The sequence below is a fragment of the Carassius gibelio genome, chromosome A8, assembly GCF_023724105.1.
Source record: "Carassius gibelio isolate Cgi1373 ecotype wild population from Czech Republic chromosome A8, carGib1.2-hapl.c, whole genome shotgun sequence".
In the NCBI taxonomy this organism is placed as follows: domain Eukaryota; kingdom Metazoa; phylum Chordata; class Actinopteri; order Cypriniformes; family Cyprinidae; genus Carassius; species Carassius gibelio.
The window spans coordinates 10,073,888-10,096,611 of NC_068378.1; the positions used below are offsets into that span (position 1 = coordinate 10,073,888).

Sequence of the window (22,724 nt, forward strand, 5' to 3'; positions counted from 1 at the left end):
CGGGGTGGTGTTGCACTGACGGCTTGAGCCCGCCATCGCTGCTTGCAGCTATATTTATTATTATTATTATTTTTTTCCAACGTCTCGGGGGCTTTTGGGGCCCTTAACGTGCTTAAAAAGTCTTGAAAATTGGCACACAGATTGGAACCTGCGGCCATTAGGGCCGGGCAGAGACTGATACACGGGCGTGGCACAGGGGCTCTACAGCGCCCCCTGGAATATGGAGGGCCATATATCATACATTCTTGCTCGTAGACGTATGAAACTCGGTACACATATAAATCTCATCAATCCAAACAACTTTTGTATTGCATATCATAGGCTCCGCCCAACAGGAAGTTGGCTATTTAGGGTTTAGTATTCAAATTTTTCGTCAAAGTTGTGGGGGCTTTTGGGGTCCTTAACATACTCAAAAACTCTTGAAAATTTGCGCACACTTTGGAATCTGTGGCCTTTAGGAGCCTGCAGAGGCTGGGACCCGGGCGTGGCACAGGGGCTCTACGGCGCCCCCTGGAACACAGTCAGAAATGTTGATGTATAGCTCACACATACTTGCACGTATTCATATGAAACTCAGTACACATATAGATCTCATTGTGCCGAAAAACTTGCGTATTGCATGTCATAGGCTCCACCCAACAGGAAGTCAGCTATTTAGAGTTATGTAAAAAGCGCATGCTCTGGAATTTGAAATACTTGTCATAGGTTTTTTTCTCGATTGCCGCCAAACTCGGTCAACATGATCTCAAGACACTGGGGATGAAAAATTGCCAGGGGATTTTTGATATCTCAAACGGTTTGCTCGTGGCGAGGCGTTGAAATTATGGCGAGAAATGAGAAACAGGAAGTGTCTAATATCGTCCACATACATTTCCTGATTTTAATCAAACTTCATCAGATTATTCGTTGTATGATGTCGATCGCATATATGTGACTATTAGGAGTCAAAGTTATAGCGCCACCAACTGGCAGAAGGAAGTGTGTCATTTTCAAAATGATTTGAATTCAGCATCTTATTATTACTCGATTTGCTTCAAACTTCATCAGAATAATGTTAAAACACAGCCGATATAAATCTGCAAGGGGGATATTGATATCTAAAAAATTGTTGCCGTGGCAACATGTCAAACTGGAATCTTTCTCAGGTGATTTTGAGGCAAATAACATACTTAGAATTTCACAAAACTCTGAACACACATCAGTATTTCTGATAGGAACTTAAATTGTGAATGGATTTTGGATAGCTTGAATGGTTTTGCCGTGGTGATTTTTTTAAATGACCTTACAAAGGGAATCATTATTGTATTTTTAAGTTGCAGCTTCCAAAGACGTCAAATAATTTTTTCATACAGATGAAAAAGTCATTCTGAGGAAATATGCATAGTTTCAAGACTTTACAACACTGTATAGATAACAGAAAATTAAAAAACTGTCAGACATCTCATCTCACTCTGTCCCTCTGTTTGAGTATATGTGCTTCAGACTTCCATTGTCTGAGAGAAATAGCGCCCCTACAGGTGCAATTACCGGACTTTTACTTTCACTTTTAAATCGGTTAATAATACAAACAAATACTTAGATTTAATTCACACTGACAAGCTAAACCAACATATCTGATTATTACCGGTTCAGGGCTCATGGATCAATTATTTCTGGCCAGAGATATGTGAGAAATAGGAGAGATTAATCACCGCTGTGATCACAAGCGTCTGGAGTAAAGAGCTCAGAAAAAACGAATTTATTCCTGTTTTAAAGCTTTTAAAAATAAATTATTACAGCGATATCACACAAGCAACCAATTAGAACACACCAAGAGCTAAATTAAGATGTTTTTGAACTGTTTGTGTGAAAATGAAATATTTGCAGCTGCCTATCTGAAATCACCGCCTCCGATCAGCGCGTACAGTGTCCAGCTCAAAACAAACGAATTTATTCTTGTTTAAGAGCTTTTTTAAATAAAATATTACCACAAATGCACACAATAAACCCACTGTAACACAACAAGAGGTAAATGCAGGTGTTTGTGACCAGTTTAAGTGTGCAAGACTATTTGAAAGCGTGACTGGCAGAATAACATATCTCTCGAGCTGCAGGTTTCTGTCTTTCGTCGTACGAACGAACACATCACGGACAAGATTATTTCAAAATACATAATAGCTTGGCGAATATAAACGAAAACAGCCACGTGAACATAAACTGGATCTACTGGATTTGAATATTAAAGTGACCACATTTACCACTTGCTTCTGTCTTCAATTTTAATCTATATAAAAAAGGAAACTCATTCGACTTGGCTGCTTTTTTAATGTGTGCGTATTTATTTATTTACCTTTTTATACATTTTGTATAATTTCATAGTTTGTGTATTACAATTATAAAAACAAAAATAAATTTAGCCACTCACATAGAAATAGCTTAGGCCTTAACCTTTTTCTGACAGTTTTAGAGATTTTTAAAAATCCTAAAAAAAACCTTATTTGTGCTGCAAATAATAATTTCAAACTCATTTGATACTGACCTATGACATCCTGTGACATTATATTTATTTGAATTTACATAATCTCATAGATGTAACAGTAAATCTGTTCAGCTCACAGATCAATACTAAGCTGTAATGCAAGCAGAACTTTCACAAATGCTTATGAGTCATTTAAGGATTTGATAACACTGTAAAATAATGTCTAATTTGTTAACATTAGCAAATGCATTGATAACACTTTATAATAACTGCACTCATTAGTAAATAGTCAGTTCATGCTTTATAAAGCCTTGTCCCAATATTAATAGTCAGTAGTAAGCAGTTTATAAATACAGCTAGAAATAGCTTGTCCTTGGTTTATAAGCACATTTATTAAAAAGGAGAGTAAGTTATCTTCCTATGAAAAATAAAAGATAAAAATAAACAAACAACAACACAGATTGATACAGAACTCAGAAATTTTATTGTGGATTTATGATAAAGCCTGCAAATGAATTCATACTCCTACTCATACTACTCCATACTCCTTTTTCAACATGATGCCAATATACTGAGATGTTAAATTGTGAATGGGTTTAGGATAGCTTAAATGGTGTTGCCATAGAGATTTATTAAAGTAACATAAAAAAATACAATAGTTATTTTACTATATCTTTACAATTTTTCATTCTAACTCTTCATAATTTTTTATATAAGTAGAAGTCCTCATTTGAAGGAAGCACAGTAAGTTTCATAGCTTTATCATTTTCAAGAGCCAGCATAAAATTAAAACTATCATAACATATAAATCAAGCTTGCAATTCTTAGTACCAATAATGGCCACCAGATGGAGCTATAGGATTACTTTTAAATAATTATTGTAGAAACGAGTATGATTTAAATAATTTATAGAAATCTTTCAAATAAAATAATATGAATTTTATGTATTTTACTGATTAAATGACCCTCACTTAATTAGAATAACAAGCTGAAGTATTGTGAACTGTATATTAAGAATAATTCTTTATAGGCTTTATGGACAGATACGTTTTGAGTGACTCTTGAAGGTTCAGCCCCACATCCTCTTTTACCACTGTTTAAAGAATTTATCTTACAGAACAGGTGTGAATGAATTTTGGATAGCTTGAAGGGTTTTGTCGTGGTGATTTTTTTAAATAATAGTAAAAAAGGAACCAGTAAATGTATTTTTATTTTTTTAAAGTGCAGCTTCTAAACACTTCAAAAAAAAAATGTACACATAAAAGACAAGTCATTCTGAGGCATATTTCCTCAGAATGACTGGTCTCATGACAATAGTTTCATGACTATACAACACTATATGGATGATAGAAAATTAAAAAACTATCATACATCTGATGTCACTCAGTCCCACTGTCACTGTGGGTAATGTGTGTGTGTGTGTGTGTGTGTGTGTGTGTGTGTGTGTGTGTGTGTGTGTGTTAAGTGAATTAGGTGTGAAACTATCAGGGTGCATTTAGTCTCCAGCGCCAACATTTTACAGAACTGCCACTTTCCTGGAGTCTCCAGAATTACTCGGTGTCAGGCTCTGAGAGACTTAAGATTCCAAAAAATGATTTAATTAGAATACCATGAAGTATTGTGAAATACTAAATATTAAGACTTTATATATAGGCTTTATGAACAGATTAGAGTGACTCGTTAAGGACCAGCACCACCTCCTCTTGTCCGATGGTTTGAGGAATATATCTTCCAGAATCTGGGATTAAGATTTAGGAGCTCATTTTTATTCCACCTTCTTTCCTGAAAGTCTGTCTTGCAGAATTGACTAAAAATTAATCTTCACATTATTTCCTAATTATTTTGCAATTCTTTTTGTCAGTTCTTCTTGACCTGTTTTTCTCTTCCAGCTTTCCTGGACTATTGTATAGCACTCATAAATGATTAAATAAAAAAATAATGGTAGTTATTAAGATTGATATGGTTAGGAATTGGTAAAATGTGCTTGGAAAAAAATCACAATAAAACAATGTTTTAATGTTTAAGTTTGGAATATTAACTGACGTGAATGAATGCTATATAAATATTGTTCATGTTAACATAATGTTTATGAATGGAATCTTATTGTAAAGTGTTACTAAAGTTATACATATATATTGTTCTGTGAATGTGATTTTAAAGTCTAGATGATTCGGATTAACCCTTTAACTGCCATATCCTTTAAAACCTCACTGCCAGAGGGATATTGTGAATGCATGTGCCCGCTGGGCACAGTTTACCTGATGCCACCGGGGTGGCGATGGCACTGGTGGCTTGAGCCCGACATCGCTGCTTGCAGCTATATTTATTATTATTATTCTTCTCCAAAATGAATCGCATTTTTGAGGGCCTAAACATGCTCGAAAAGTCATGAAACTTTGCACACACCTCAGAACTGGCGAAAATTTACGTCTGATATGGGTTTCAGAAGTGGGTGTGGCAAAATGGCTCAACAGCGCCACCTATACACGTTCAACGGTGTGCGCCTCGAGCTACGTTTCATGTACATGTATGAAAATCGGTATACACATGTAACTCTCCAATACCTACAAAAAAGTCTCTTGGAGCAAAATCCGAAACCCAACAGGAAGTCGGTTATTACTAATATTATGAGCAAATTTTGTGTCATTTTTGTCATTTCCATGCGTTGTATTTTAACGAACTCCTCCTAGAGATTAATTCAGATCAACACCAAATTTGGTATGCCTAATCTGAAGGCCTTTGCGATGTTAAATTGCGAAGCTTTTGAGTTTTCGTTAATGGGCGTGTCCGTGGCGGCCTGGCGAATTTCGATGATTCGCCATGAAACAGGAAGTTGCTATAACTCAGACATACAATGACCAATCTGCCCCAAACTTCACATGTTTGATGAGACTCCTGACCTGAACAGATTGACATGCCCATATTCAGTTATAGTCATAGCGCCACCTATTGGCAACAGGAAGTGACATATTTTACACTGCGATGAACTACTCCTAGAAATTTTATGACATCAATGTATTTTTTGTGGTCAGTCTGATCTAAAGGCCTGTGCGATGTTAAGTTGTGAAGATCTTGAGTTTTCGTTAAAAGGCGTGTACATGGCGCCGTCACGAAGTTCGATGTCTCGCCACGGGAATAAAATATGTTATAACTCAGGCATAAAATGTCCGATCTTCCCCAAACTGCACATGTGTGATAAGAGTCCTGGCCTGAACACATCTGAAGGCCAAAATTCCATCAGGTGTGGCAAAATGGCTCAATAGCGCCACCTATACACTTTCAACAGAGTGCGCCTCGAGCTATGTTTCACGTACATGTACAAAAATCGGTATACACATGTAACACAGCAATACCTACAAAAAAGTATCTTGGTACGAAATCCGAATCCCAACAGGAAGTCGGTTATTTAGAATTTTCTCTGCAAAATTGGCGTTTTTTTTGCCATTTTCAGGGGTTGTACTTTAACGAACTCCTCCTAGAGATTTATTCAGATCAACACCAAACCTGGTCAGTGTAATCTTAAGCCCTTTGCGATGTTAAATTGCGAAGATCTTTAGATTTCGTTAAAGGGTGTGTCCATGGCGGCCTGACTAATTTCGATGTTTCGCCATGAAAAAGGAAGTTGCTGTAACTCAGACATACAATGTCCAATCTGCCCCAAACTTCACATGTTAGATAAAACTTCTGCCCTTAACAGATCTACATCCCCACATTCAGTTATAGTCATAGCGCCACCTATTGGCAACAGGAAGTGACATGTTTTACGCTGCGACAAACTACTCATATAATTTTTTTGAGATTAACATATATTTTGTGGTCAGTCTAATCTAAAGGCCTGTGCGATGTTAACTTTTGGAGATGTTGAGTTTTTGTTAAAGGGCGTTTCCATGGCGCCATGACAAAATTTGATGTCTTGCCACAGCAAGAGAAGTTGTTGTAACTCAAGCATAAAATGTTCAATCTTCCCCAAACTTCACATGTTTGATAAGAGTCCTGGCCTGAACACATCTGAAGGCCAATATTCCATTATAATGATAGCGCCACCTGCTGGCAACGGTAAGATTGGCACATATATGGGATATACTTTGATATATTCCACTTATATTTAGGACATTAAATGCATATTTCTCAACGTTCACCTTTTTACTAAAGCCACACGATGGCGGTGAGCCCGGGTGCGAGGGCCCGTTCATCGCTGCTTGCAGCTTTAATTATTATTATTAGGGCTCAAGCCCAAAGGGCGAGAGGCCTATTGTTTTCCTTAGGATTATTTTTTATTATTATTATTATTATTATTATTATTATTATTATTTTTTTCCAACGTCTCGGGGGCTTTTGGGGCCCTTAACGTGCTTAAAAAGTCTTGAAAATTGGCACACAGATTGGAACTTGCGGCCATTAGGGCCGGGCAGAGACTGATACACGGGCGTGGCACAGGGGCTCTACAGCGCCCCCTGGAATATGGAGGGCCATATATCATACACTCTTGCTCGTAGACGTATGAAACTCGGTACACATATAAATCTCATCAATCCAAACAACTTTTGTATTGCATATCATAGGCTCCGCCCAACAGGAAGTTGGCTATTTAGGGTTTAGTATTCAAATTTTTCGTCAAAGTTGTGGGTGCTTTTGGGGTCCTTAACATACTCAAAAACTCTTGAAAATTTGCGCACACTTTGGAATCTGTGGCCTTTAGGAGCCTGCAGAGGCTGGGACCCGGGCGTGGCACAGGGGCTCTACGGCGCCCCCTGGAACACAGTCAGAAATGTTGATGTATAGCTCACACATACTTGCACATATTCATAAGAAACTCAGTACACATATAGATCTCATTGTGCCGAAAAACTTGCGTATTGCATGTCATAGGCTCCACCCAACAGGAAGTCAGCTATTTAGAGTTATGTAAAAAGCGCATGCTCTGGAATTTGAAATACTTGTCATAGGTTTTTTTCTCGATTGCCGCCAAACTCGGTCAACATGATCTCAAGACATTGGGGATGAAAAATTGCCAGGGGATTTTTGATATCTCGAACGGTTTGCTCGTGGCGAGGCGTTGAAATTATGGCGAGAAATGAGAAACAGGAAGTGTCTAATATCGTCCACATACATTTCCTGATTTTAATCAAACTTCATCAGATTATTCGTTGTATGATGTCGATCGCATATATGTGACTATTAGGAGTCAAAGTTATAGCGCCACCAACTGGCAGAAGGAAGTGTGTCATTTTCAAAATGATTTGAATTCAGCATCTTATTATTACTCGATTTGCTTCAAACTTCATCAGAATAATGTTAAAACACAGCCGATATAAATCTGCAAGGGGGATATTGATATCTAAAAAATTGTTGCCGTGGCAACATGTCAAACTGGAATACTTCTCAGGTGATTTTGAGGCAAAGAACATACTTAGAATTTCACAAAACTCTGAACACACATCAGTATTTCTGATAGGAACTTAAATTGTGAATGGATTTTGGATAGCTTGAATGGTTTTGCCGTGGTGATTTTTTTAAATGACCTTACAAAGGGAATCATTATTGTATTTTTAAGTTGCAGCTTCCAAAGACGTCAAATAATTTTTTCATACAGATGAAAAAGTCATTCTGAGGAAATATGCATAGTTTCACGACTTTACAACACTGTATGGATAACAGAAAATTAAAAAACTGTCAGACATCTCATCTCACTCTGTCCCTCTGTTTGAGTGTGTGTGCTTAGACTTCCATTGTCTGAGAGAAATAGCGCCCCTACAGGTTCAATTCCCGAACTTTTACTTTCACTTTTAAATCCGTTAAAAATACAAATAAATACTTAGATTTAATTCACACTGACAAGCTAAACCAACATATCTGATTATTACCGGATCAGGGCTCATGGATAAATTATTTCTGGCCAGAGATATGTGAGAAATAGGAGAGCTGAATCACCGCTGTGATCACGAGCGTCTGGAGTAAAGAGCTCAGAGAAAACGAATTTATTCCTGTTTTAAAGCTTTTAAAAATAAATTATTACAGCGATATCACACTATCAACCAATTAGAACACACCAAGAGCTAAATTAAGATGTTTTTGAACTGTTTGTGTGAAAATGAAATATTTGCAGCTGCCTATCTGAAATCACCGCCTCCGATCAGCGCGTACAGTGTCGAGCTCAAAACAAACGAATTTATTCTTGTTTAAGAGCTTTTTTAAATAAAATATTACCACAAATGCACACAATAAACCCACTATAACACAACAAGAGGTAAATGCAGGTGTTTGTGACCAGTTTAAGTGTGCAAGACTATTTGAAAGCGCGACTGGCAGAATAACATATCTCTCCAGCTGCAGGATTCTGCCTTTCGTCGTACGAACGAACACATCACGGACAAGATTATTTCAAAACACATAATAGCTTGGCGACTATAAACGAAAACAGCCACGTGAACATAAACTGGATCTACTGGATTTGAATATTAAAGTGACCACATTTACCACTTGCTTCTGTCTTCAATTTTAATCTATATAAAAAAGGAAACTCATTCGACTTGGCTGCTTTTTTAATGTGTGCGTATTTATTTATTTACCTTTTTATACATTTTGTATAATTTCATAGTTTGTGTATTACAATTATAAAAACAAAAATAAATTTAGCCACTCACATAGAAATAGCTTAGGCCTTAACCTTTTTCTGACAGTTTTAGGGATTTTTAAAAATCCTAAAAAAACCTTATTTGTGCTGCAAATAATAATTTCAAACTCATTTGATACTGACCTATGACATTCTGTGACATTATATTTATTCAAATTTACATAATCTCATAGATGTAACAGTAAATCTGTTCAGCTCACAGATCAATACTAAGCTGTAATGCAAGCAGAACTTTCACAAATGCTTATGAGTCATTTAAGGATTTGATAACACTGTAAAATAATGTCTAATTTGTTAACATTAGCAAATGCATTGATAACACTTTATAATAACTGCACTCATTAGTAAATAGTCAGTTCATGCTTTATAAAGCCTTGTCCCAATATCAATAGTCAGTAGTAAGCAGTTTATAAATACAGCTATAAATAGCTTGTCCTTGGTTTATAAGCACATTTATTAAAAAGGAGAGTAAGTTATCTTCCTATGAAAAATAAAAGATAAAAATAAACAAACAACAACACAGATTGATACAGAACTCAGAAATTTTATTGTGGATTTATGATAAAATCAGCCTGTAAATGAATTCATACTCCTCCTCATACTACTCCATACTCCTTTTTCAACATTATGCCAAAATACTGAGATGTTAAATTGTGAATGGGTTTAGGATAGCTTAAATGGTGTTGCCACAGAGATTTATTAAAGTAACATAAAAAAATACAATAGTTATTTTACTATATCTTTACAATTTTTCATTCTAACTCTTCATAATTTTTTATATAAGTAGAAGTCCTCATTTGAAGGAAGCACAGTAAGTTTCATAGCTTTATCATTTTCAAGAGCCAGCATAAAATTTAAACTATCATAACTTATAAATCAAGCTTGCAATTCTTAGTACCTATAATGGCCACCTGAGGGAGCTATAGGATTACTTTTAAATAATTATTGGAGAAACGAGTATGATTTAAATAATTTATAGAAATCTTTCAAATAAAATAATATGTATTTTAGGAATTTTACTGATAAAATGACCCTCACTTAATTAGAATAACAAGCTGAAGTATTGTGAACTGTATATTAAGAATAATTCTTTATAGGCTTTATGGACAGATACGTTTTGAGTGACTCTTGAAGGTTCAGCCCCACATCCTCTTTTACCACTGTTTAAAGAATTAATCTTACAGAACAGGTGTGAATGAATTTTGGATAGCTTGAAGGGTTTTGTCGTGGTGATTTTTTTAAATAATAGTAAAAAAGGAACCAGTAAATGTATTTTTATTTTTTTAAAGTGCAGCTTCTAAACACTTAAAAAAAAAATGTACACATAGAAGACCAGTCATTCTGAGGCATATTTCCTCAGAATGACTGGTCTCATGACAATAGTTTCATGACTATACAACACTATATGGATGATAGAAAATTAAAAAACTATCATACATCTGATGTCACTCAGTCCCACTGTCACTGTGGGTAATGTGTGTGTGTGTGTGTGTTAAGTGAATTAGGTGTGAAACTATCAGGGAGCATTTAGTCTCCAGCGCCAACATTTTACAGAACTGCCACTTTCCTGGAGTCTCCAGAATTACTCGGTGTCAGGCTCTGAGAGATCTAAGATTCCAAAAAATGATTTAATTAGAATACCATGAAGTATTGTGAAATACTATATATAAAGACTTTATATATAGGCTTTATGAACAGATTAGAGTGACTCGTGAAGGACCAGCACCACCTCCTCTTGTCCGATGGTTTGAGGAGTATATCTTCCAGAATCTGGGATTAAGATTTAGGAGCTCATTTTTATTCCACCTCCTTTCCTGAAAGTCTGTCTTGCAGAATTGACTAAAAATTAATCTTCACATTATTTCCTAATTATTTTGCAATTCTTTTTGTCAGTTCTTCTTGACCTGTTTTTCTCTTCCAGCTTTCCTGGACTATTGTATAGCACTCATAAATGATTAAATAAAAAAATAATGGTAGTTATTAAGATTGATATGGTTAGGAATTGGTAAAATGTGCTTGGAAAAAAATCACAATAAAACAATGTTTTAATGTTTAAGTTTGGAATATTAACTGACGTGAATGAATGCTATATAAATATTGTTCATGTTAACATAATGTTTATGAATGGAAACTTATTGTAAAGTGTTACTAAAGTTATATATATATTGTTCTGTGAATGTGATTTTAAAGTCTAGATGATTCGGATTAACCCTTTAACTGCCATATCCTTTAAAACCTCACTGCCAGAGGGATATTGTGAATGCATGTGCCCGCTGGGCACAGTTTACCTGATGCCACCGGGGTGGCGATGGCATTGGTGGCTTGAGCCCGACATCGCTGCTTGCAGCTATATTTATTATTATTTTTTTCCAACGTCTCGGGGGCTTTTGGGGCCCTTAACGTGCTTAAAAAGTCTTGAAAATTGGCACACAGATTGGAACCTGCGGCCATTAGGGCCGGGCAGAGACTGATACACGGGCGTGGCACAGGGGCTCTACAGCGCCCCCTGGAATATGGAGGGCCATATATCATACATTCTTGCTCGTAGACGTATGAAACTCGGTACACATATAAATCTCATCAATCCAAACAACTTTTGTATTGCATATCATAGGCTCCGCCCAACAGGAAGTTGGCTATTTAGGGTTTAGTATTCAAATTTTTCGTCAAAGTTGTGGGGGCTTTTGGGGTCCTTAACATACTCAAAAACTCTTGAAAATTTGCGCACACTTTGGAATCTGTGGCCTTTAGGAGCCTGCAGAGGCTGGGACCCGGGCGTGGCACAGGGGCTCTACGGCGCCCCCTGGAACACAGTCAGAAATGTTGATGTATAGCTCACACATACTTGCACATATTCATATGAAACTCAGTACACATATAGATCTCATCGTGCCGAACAACTTTCGTATTGCATGTCATAGGCTACACCTAACAGGAAGTCAGCTATTTAGAGTTATGTAAAAAGCGCATGCTCTGGAATTTGAAATACTTGTCATAGGTTTTTTTCTCGATTGCCGCCAAACTCGGTCAACATGATCTCAAGACACTGGGGATGAAAAATTGCCAGGGGATTTTTGATATCTCGAACGGTTTGCTCGTGGCGAGGCGTTGAAATTATGGCGAGAAATTAGAAACAGGAAGTGTCTAATACCATCCACATACATTTCCTGATTTTAATCAAACTTCATCAGATTATTCGTTGTATGATGTCGATCGCATATATGTGACTATTAGGAGTCAAAGTTATAGCGCCACCAACTGGCAGAAGGAAGTGTGTCATTTTCAAAATGATTTGAATTCAGCATCTTACTATTACTCGATTTGCTTCAAACTTCATCAGAATAATGTTAAAACACAGCCGATATAAATCTGCAAGGGGGATATTGATATCTAAAAAATTGTTGCCGTGGCAACATGTCAAACTGGAATACTTCTCAGGTGATTTTGAGGCAAATAACATACTTAGAATTTCACAAAACTCTGAACACACATCAGTATTTCTGATAGGAACTTAAATTGTGAATGGATTTTGGATAGCTTGAATGGTTTTGCCGTGGTGATTTTTTTAAATGACCTTACAAAGGGAATCATTATTGTATTTTTAAATTGCAGCTTCCAAACACGTCAAAGAATTTTTTCATACAGATGAAAAAGTCATTCTGAGGAAATATGCATAGTTTCACGACTTTACAACACTGTATGGATAACAGAAAATTAAAAAACTGTCAGACATCTCATCTCACTCTGTCCCTCTGTTTGAGTATATGTGCTTCAGACTTCCATTGTCTGAGAGAAATAGCGCCCCTACAGGTTCAATTCCCGGACTTTTACTTTCACTTTTAAATCGGTTAAAAATACAAACAAATACTTAGATTTAATTCACACTGACAAGCTAAACCAACATATCTGATTATTACCGGTTCAGGGCTCATGGATAAATTATTTCTGGCCAGAGATACGTGAGAAATAGGAGAGATGAATCACCGCTGTGATCACGAGCGTCTGGAGTAAAGAGCTCAGAGAAAACTAATTTATTCCTGTTTTAAAGCTTTTAAAAATAAATTATTACAGCGATATCACACAATCAACCAATTAGAACACACCAAGAGCTAAATTAAGATGTTTTTGAACTGTTTGTGTGAAAATGAAATATTTGTGGCTGCCTTTCTGAAATCACCGCCTCCGATCAGCGCGTACAGTGTCCAGCTCAAAACAAACGAATTTATTCTTGTTTAAGAGCTTTTTTAAATAAAATATTACCACAAATGCACACAATAAACCCATTGTAACACAACAAGAGCTAAATGCAGGTGTTTGTGACCTGTTTAAGTGTGCAAGACTATTTGAAAGCGCGACTGGCAGAATAACATGTATCTCTCGAGCTGCAGGATTCTGGCTTTCGTCGTACGAACGAACACATAACGGACAAGATTATTTCAAAATACATAATAGCTTGGTGAATATAAACGAAAACAGCCACGTGAACATAAACTGGATCTACTGGATTTGAATATTAAAGTGACCACATTTACCACTTGCTTCTGTCTTCAATTTTAATCTATATAAAAAAGGAAACTCATTCGACTTGGCTGCTTTTTTAATGTGTGCGTATTTATTTATTTATCTTTTTATACATTTTGTATAATTTCATAGTTTGTGTATTACAATTATAAAAACAAAAATAAAATTAGCCACTCACATAGAAATAGCTTAGGCCTTAACCTTTTTCTGACAGTTTTAGGGATTTTTAAAAATCCTAAAAAAACCTTATTTGTGCTGCAAATAATAATTTCAAACTCATTTGATACTGACCTATGACATCCTGTGACATTATATTTATTTTAATTTACATAATCTCATGGATGTGACAGTAAATCTGTTCAGCTCACAGATCAATACTAAGCTGTAATGCAAGCAGAACTTTCACAAATGCTTATGAGTCATTTAAGGATTTGATAACACTGTAAAATAATGTCTAATTTGTTAACATTAGCAAATTCATTGATAACACTTTATAATAACTGCACTCATTATTAAATAGTCAGTTCATGCTTTATAAAGCCTTGTCCCAATATTAATAGTCAGTAGTAAGCAGTTTATAAATACAGCTATAAATAGCTTGTCCTTGGTTTATAAGCACATTTATTAAAAAGGAGAGTAAAGGGTCAGTTATCTTCCTATGATAAATAAAAGATAAAAATAAACAAACAACAACACAGATTGATACAGAACTCAGAAATTTTATTGTGGATTTATGATAAAATCAGCCTGTAAATGAATTCATACTCCTCCTCATACTACTCCATACTCCTTTTTCAACATGATGCCAATATACTGAGATGTTAAATTGTGAATGGGTTTAGGATAGCTTAAATGGTGTTGCCATAGAGATTTATTAAAGTAACATAAAAAATACAATAGTTATTTTACTATATCTTTAAAATTTTTCATTCTAACTCTTCATAATTTTTTATATAAGTAGAAGTCCTCATTTGAAGGAAGCACAGTAAGTTTCATAGCTTTATCATTTTCAAGAGCCAGCATAAAATTAAAACTATCATAACTTATAAATCAAGCTTGCAATTCTTAGTACCTATAATGGCCACCAGAGGGAGCTATAGGATTACTTTTAAATAATTATTGGAGAAACGAGTATGATTTAAATAATTTATAGAAATCTTTCAAATAAAATAATATGTATTTTAGGAATTTTACTGATAAAATGACCCTCACTTAATTAGAATAACAAGCTGAAGTATTGTGAACTGTATATTAAGAATAATTCTTTATAGGCTTTATGGACAGATACGTTTTAAGTGACTCTTGAAGGTTCAGCACCACATCCTCTTTTACCACTGTTTAAAGAATTAATCTTACAGAACAGGTGTGAATGAATTTTGGATAGCTTGAATGGTTTTGTCGTGGTGATTTTTTGAAATAATAGTAAAAAAGGAACCTGTAAAAAAAAGTGCAGCTTCTAAACACTTCAAAAAAATGTACACATAGAAGACAAGTCATTCTGAGGAAATATGCATAGTTTCATGACTATACAACATTATATGGATGACAGAAAATTAAAAAACATACATCTGATGTCACTCTGTCCCTCTGTCACTGTGTGTGTGTGTTTGTGTGTGTTTTAAGTGAATTAGGTGTGAAACTATCAGTGAGCATTTAGTCTCCAGCGCCAACATTTTACAGAACTGCCACTTTCCTGGAGTCTCCAGAATTACTCGGTGTCAGGCTCTGAGAGACTTAAGATTCCAAAAAATGATTTAATTAGAATACCATGAAGTATTGTGAAATACTATATATTAAGTCTTTATATATAGGCTTTATGAACAGATTAGAGTGACTCGTGAAGGACCAGCACCACCTCCTCTTGTCCGATGGTTTGAGGAATATATCTTCCAGAATCCAGGATTAAGATTTAGGAGCTCATTTTTATTCCACCTCCTTTCCTGAAAGTCTGTCTTGCAGAATTGACTAAAAATTAATCTTCACATTAATTCCTAATTCTTTTGCAATTCTTTTGTCAGTTCTTCTTGACCTGTTTTTCTCTTCCAGCTTTCCTGGACTATTGTATAGCACTCATAAATGATTAAATAAAAAATAATGGTAGTTATTAAGATTGATATGGTTTGGAATTGGTAAAATGTGCTTGGAAAAAAATCACAATAAAACAATGTTTTAATGTTTAAGTTTGGAATATTAACTGACATGAATGAATGCTATATAAATATTGTTCATGTTAACATAATGTTTATAAATGAAATCTTATTGTAAAGTGTTACTAAAGTTATATATATATATATATATATATTGTTCTGTGAATGCGATTTTAAAGTCTAGATGATTCGGATTAACCCTTTAACCGCCATTTCCTTTAAAACCTCACTGCCAGAGGGATATTGTGAATGCATGTGCCCGCTGGGCACAGTTTACCTGATGCCACCGGGGTGGCGATGGCATTGGTGGCTTGAGCCCGCCATCGCTGCTTGCAGCTATATTTATTATTATTATTCTTCTTCTCCAAAATGAATCGGATTTTTGAGGGCCTAAACATGCTCGAAAAGTCATGAAACTTTGCACACACCTCAGAACTGGCGAAAATTTACGTCTGATATGGGTTTCAGAAGTGGGTGTGGCAAAATGGCTCAACAGCGCCACCTATACACGTTCAACGGTGTGCGCCTCGAGCTACGTTTCATGTACATGTATGAAAATCGGTATACTCATGTAACTCTCCAATACCTACAAAAAAGTCTCTTGGAGCAAAATCCGAAACCCAACAGGAAGTCGGTTATTACTAATATTATGAGCAAATTTTGTGTCATTTTTGTCATTTCCATGCGTTGTATTTTAACGAACTCCTCCTAGAGATTCATTCAGATCAACACCAAATTTGGTATGGCTAATCTGAAGGCCTTTGCGATGTTAAATTGCGAAGCTTTTGAGTTTTCGTTAATGGGCGTGTCCGTGGCGGCCTGGCGAATTTCGATGACTCGCCATGAAACAGGAAATTGCTATAACTCAGACATACAATGACCAGTCTGCCCCAAACTTCACATGTTTGATGAGACTCCTGACCTGAACAGATTGACATGCCCATATTCAGTTATAGTCATAGCGCCACCTATTGGCAACAGGAAGTGACATATTTTACACTGCGATTAACTACTCCTAGAAATTTTATGACATCAATGTATTTTTTGTGGTCAGTCTAATCTAAAGGCCTGTGCGATGTTAAGTTGTGAAGATCTTGAGTTTTCGTTAAAAGGCGTGTCCATGGCGCCGTCGCGAAGTTCGATGTCTCGCCATGGGAATAAAATATGTTATAACTCAGGCATAAAATGTCCGATCTTCCCCAAACTGCACATGTGTGATAAGAGTCCTGGCCTGAACACATCTGAAGGCCAAAATTCCATCAGGTGTGGCAAAATGGCTCGATAGCGCCACCTATACACTTTCAACAGAGTGCGCCTCGAGCTATGTTTCACATACATATACAAAAATCAGTATACATATGTAACACACAAATACCTACAAAAAAGTCTCTTGGTACAAAATCCGAATCCCAACAGGAAGTCGGTTATTTAGAATTTTCTCTGCAAAATTGGCGTTGTTTTTGCCATTTTCAGGGGTTGTACTTTAACGAACTCCTCCTAGAGATTTATTCAGATCAACACCAAACTTGGTAAGTTAAATCTAAAGGCCTTTGCGATGTTAAATTGCGAAGATCTTGAGGTTTTGTTAAAGGGCGTGACCATGGCGGCCTGGCAAATTTCGATGTTTCGCCATGAAAAAGGAGGTTGCTGTAACTCGGACATACAATGTCCAATCTGCCCCAAACTTCACATGTTAGATAAGACTTCTGCACTTAACAGATCTACATGCCCATATTCAGTTATAGTCATAGCGCCACCTGCTGGCAACAGGAAGTCACATGTTTTACACTGCGACAAACTACTCCTAGAAATCTTTTGACATTAATGTATTTTTTGTGGTCAGTCTAATCTAAAGGTCTGTGCAATGTTAAATTGTGGAGAACTTGAGTTTTTGTTAAAGGACGTGTCCATGGCACCATGACAAAATTTGATGTCTCGTCACAGCAAGAGAAGTTGTTGTAACTCAGGCATAAAATGTTCGATCTCCCCCAAACTTCACATGTTAGATAAGAATTCTGCCCTGAACACATCTGAAGGCCAATATTCCATTATAATGATAGCGCCACCTGCTGGCAACAGGAGGACTGGTACAAATAAATGACTTTGACATATTCCACTTATTTTTAAGACTTTAAATGCATATTTCTCACCGTTCACCTTTTTACTAAAGCCAAACGATGGCGGTGAGCCCGGGTGCGAGGGCCCGTTCATCGCTGCTTGCAGCTTTAATTATTATTATTATTATTCTTCTCTAAGATGAATCGCATTTTTGAGGGCCTAAACATGCTCGAAAAGTCATGAAACTTTGCACACACCTCAGAACTGGCGAAAATTTACGTCTGATATGGGTTTCAGAAGTGGGTGTGGCAAAATGGCTCAACAGCGCCACCTATACACGTTCAACGGTGTGCGCCTCGAGCTACGTTTCATGTACATGTATGAAAATTGGTATACACATGTAACTCTCCAATACCTACAAAAAAGTCTCTTGGAGCAAAATCCGAAACCCAACAGGAAGTCGGTTATTTCTAATATTATGAGCAAATTTTGTGTCATTTTTGTCATTTCCATGCGTTGTATTTTAACGAACTCCTCCTAGAGATTAATTCAGATCAACACCAAATTTGGTATGCCTAATCTAAAGGCCTTTGCGATGTTAAATTGCGAAGCTTTTGAGTTTTCGTTGAAGGGCCTGTGTGTGGCGGCCTGGTGAATTTCGATGATTCGCCATGAAACAGGAAGTTGCTATAACTCAGACATACAATGACCAATCTGCCCCAAACTTCACAAGTTTGATGAGACTCCTGTCCTGAATAGTTTGACATGACCATATTCAGTTATAGTCATAGCGCCACCTATTGGCAACAGGAAGTGACATATTTTAAGCTGCGACAAACTACTCCTAGAAATTTTTGACATCAATGTCTTTTTTGTCGTCAGTCTAATCTAAAGGCCTGTACGATGTTAAATTGAGAAGATCTTGAGTTTTCGTTAAAGGGCGTGTCCATGGCGCCATGTCAAAGTTCGATGTCTCGCCATGGGAGTAGAAGTTGTTGTAACTCAGTCATAAAATATCAGATCTTGCCCAAACTTCAAATGTTTGATAAGAGTACAGACCTGAACACATCTGGAGGCTAATATTCCATTGGGTGTGGCAAAATGGCTCGATAGCGCCACCTATACATTTTCAATGGAGTGCGCCTCGAACTACATGTCATATACATGTATGAAAATCGGTAAACATATGTAACACACCAATAGCTACAAAAAAGTCTCTTGGTACGAAATCCGAATCCCAACAGGAAGTCGGTTATTTTTAATTTTCCCTGCAAAATTGGTGTTGTTTTTGTCATTTTCAGGGGTTGTATTTTAACGAACTCCTCATAGAGATTTATTCAGATCAACACCAAACTTGGTCAGTGTAATCTAAAGCCCTTTGCCATGTTAAATTGCGAAGGAATTGAGGTTTCGTTAAAGGGCGTGTCCATGGCGGCCTGACAAATTTCGATGATTCGCCATGAAAAATGATGGTGCTATAACTCACACATACAATGTCCAATCCGCCCCAAACTTCACATTTTTGATAAGACTCTTCACCTGAACAGATCTACATGCCAATATTCAGTAATAGTCATAGCGCCACCTATTGCCAACTGGAAGTGACATATTTTACACTGTGACAAACTACTCCTAGAAATTTTATGACATCAATGTCTTTTTTGTGGTCAGTCTAATCTAAAGACCTGTGTGATGTTTAGTTGTGAAGATCTTGAGTTTTTGTTAAAAGGCATGTCCATGTCTTGCCATGACGAAGTTCGATGTCTCGCCATGGGAATAAAAGATGTTATAACTCAGGCATAAAATGTCCGATCTTGCCCAAACTTCACATGTGTGATAAGGGTCCTGGCTTGAACACATCTGAAGGCCAATATTCCATTATAACGATAGCGCCACCTGCTGGCAACAGGAAGATTGGCACACATATGGAATAAACTTTGATATATTGCACTTATATTTATGAGTTTAAATGCATATTTCTCAACGTTCACCTTTTTACTAAAGCCACACGATGGCGGTGAGCCCGGGTGCGAGGGCCCGTTCATCGCTGCTTGCAGCTTTAATTATTATTATTATTTTTCTGAAACTTTCTCGAAAAGTCATGAAACTTGGCACACACGTCAGAGCTGGAAAAATATTAGGTATGCAATGGTTTGCTAAGGTGGGTGTGGCAAAATGGCTCGACAGCGCCACCTATAAATTTTCAACGAAGTGCATCTTGAGCTACGTTTCACGTACTTGTATGAAAATCGGTACACACATGTAACACACCAATATCTACAAAAAAGTATCTTGGTACGAAATCCAAATCCCAACAGGAAGTCAGTTATTATTTTTTTTCTCATCCGAAATTTTGTCATTTTTGCCATTTCCGGGGGTTGTACTTTAACGAACTCCTCCTAGAGATTTATTCAGATCAACACCAAAGTTTGTCAGTGTAATCTAAAGGCCTTTGCGATGTTAAATTGCGAAGATCTAGAGTTTTCGTTTGAGGGCGTGTCTGTGGCGGCTTGGCGAATTTCGATGTTTCGCCATGAAAAATGAAGTTGCCATAACTTAGACAAAAAATTTCCAATCTGCACCAAACTTCACATGTTTGATAAGACTCCTGACCTGAACAGATCAACATTACCAAATTTAGTTATAGTCATGGCGCCACCTGCTGGCAACAGGAAGTGAAGGCCTTACGCTGCAATGAACTACTCCTAGAAATCTAATAAAATCTAAATTGTGTTATGGTCAGTTTAATCTAAAGGCCTTTGCGATAGTGAATTGTGATTATCTTGAGTTTTCGATAAATGGTGTGTCCTTGGCGACGTGACAAAGTTTGATGTCTCGCCATGGGAATAAAATTTGTAACTCAGGCATAAAATGTCTGATCTTCCCCAAACTTCACATGTTTGATAAGAGTCCTGGCCTGAACACAACTGAAGGCCAATATTCCATTGGGTGTGGCGAAATGGCTCCATAGCGCCACCTATACATTTTCAACGGAGTGCACCTCGAGCTATGTTTCACGTGCATTTACAAAAATCGGTACACAAATGTAACACACCAATACCTACAAAAAAGTATCTTGGTACGAAATCCGAATCCCAACAGGAAGTCGGTTATTTAGAATTTTCTCTGCAAAATTGGCGGTTTTTTTGCCATTTTCAGGGGTTGTACTTTAACGAACTCCTCCTAGAAATTTATTCCGATCAACACCAAACTTGGTCAGTTAAATCTAAAGGCCTTTGCAATGTTAAATTGCGAAGATCTTGAGGTTTCGATAGAGGGCGTGTCCATGGCGGCCTGACAAATTACGATGTTTCACCATGAAAAAGGAAGTTGCTGTAACTCAGACATACAATGTCCAATCTGCCCCAAACTTCACATGTTAGATAAGACTTCTGCCCTTAACAGATCTACATGCCCATATTCAGTTATAGTCATAGCGCCACCTGCTGGCAACAGTAAGTGACATGTTTTACGCTGCGACAAACTACTCCTAGAAATAGAATTACATTAATGTTTTTTTTTGTGGTCAGTCTAATCTAAAGGCCTGTGAAATGCTAAATTATGGAGATCTTTTTTTTTTTTTAAAGGGCGTGTCCATGGCGGCATGACAAAATTTGCTGTCTCGCCACAGTAAAGGAAGTTGTTGTAACTCAGGCATAAAATGTTCGATCTTCCCCAAACTTCACATGTTCAATAAGAGTCCTGCCCTGAACACAACTGAAGGCCAATATTCCATTATAATGATAGCGCCACCTGCTGGCAACAGGAAGATTGGCACATATATGGAATAACTTTGATATATTCCACTAATATTTATGAGTTTAAATGCATATTTCTCACCACTCACCTATTTACTAAAGCCACTCGCTGCCGGTGAGCCCGGGTGCGAGGGCCCGTTCATCGCTGCTTGCAGCTTTAATTGATTTTGTGACTGCAGTTGTATCTGATCAAATTAACATTATTATTCTTTAGCTTGGGTTAAACTAATTAATTTTACTTGGTTGGAACAGCAGCTATGCTAATTATGTCTCTATTTGTTTCTTTGATTTGCATTTACACACATAGGTGATAAAGTTTGAAGGGTGTAAATCCAAAACAGTTCGCGTCTCTGGAGAAGTAATTCAATGTCTCCACCTCTAGGTGGCAAAATTACTTTCTCAATCCCACAAAAGCGTAAAGAGGTTACATCGTGATTCGAAGTTAACCCTCTGGAGTCTAAGGGTATTTTTGGGGCTTGGAGAAGTTTTGTCATGCCCTGACATTTGTGCTTTTTTTTAGTTTCTTATAAATATCTAAATGGCTAAAGTCTAATATCACTGTAATCAGCACAAACTAGGATACAATAATATGTGAGCAGCATGTATGTACATGATTGTGTTTTTGAGAAAAAAAATGTTATGCGTGGTTAGTGAAAAACTAAAAAGGTTAAATCACTTGAATAAGGCAATAAAACACATACAGAAAATTGGTTCCCGGGACTTTTGAGAACTGGAGCTTGTAGCCTAGAATTTTTCTTTCTGAATGATGTGAAAATCATCTTGTTTACTCACTCACAGAAAACAATATATTGATTTAAATTTTCTTAGACACTTTTTGTGTAGAAAGGGTCTATGCGAGAGGGCGTGAACTATAATGAATATCATTGTCCTTCACACCTGAGAAGACAAAGGCCCGCATAATGAGCTGCATAATGAGCTGCATAATGAGCCATTCAGTCAACTGTGTGATGGAGGGGAAGAATTACAAGAAAGAATGCGAGGACAAAATAAATGTATATATTTTTTGTTTATTATTTAGAATATTTAACTATCACACAAAATAACTTTAGAAGTTAGCAAGAACACAGAAGACACAATCAAGGTGAAACTGTGCAAAAAAAAAAAAAAAAAAATTGTAAACAGGAAAA

The 22,724-nt window shown here is 36.7% G+C and overlaps 1 long non-coding RNA gene across 1 annotated transcript in view; it reads left to right on the forward strand.

Annotated features, from left to right (window-relative positions):
- Positions 1 to 6,678: 6,678 nt before the first annotated feature.
- The window catches only part of LOC128018396 (uncharacterized), a 40,622-nt gene continuing 24,576 nt past the window's right edge, over positions 6,679 to 22,724 (forward strand). Inside the window, exons 1-2 of the long non-coding RNA XR_008184862.1 lie at positions 6,679 to 8,215; positions 12,903 to 13,080. This is a non-coding gene — a long non-coding RNA (uncharacterized LOC128018396). The remainder of the gene's footprint in view (positions 8,216 to 12,902; positions 13,081 to 22,724) is intronic.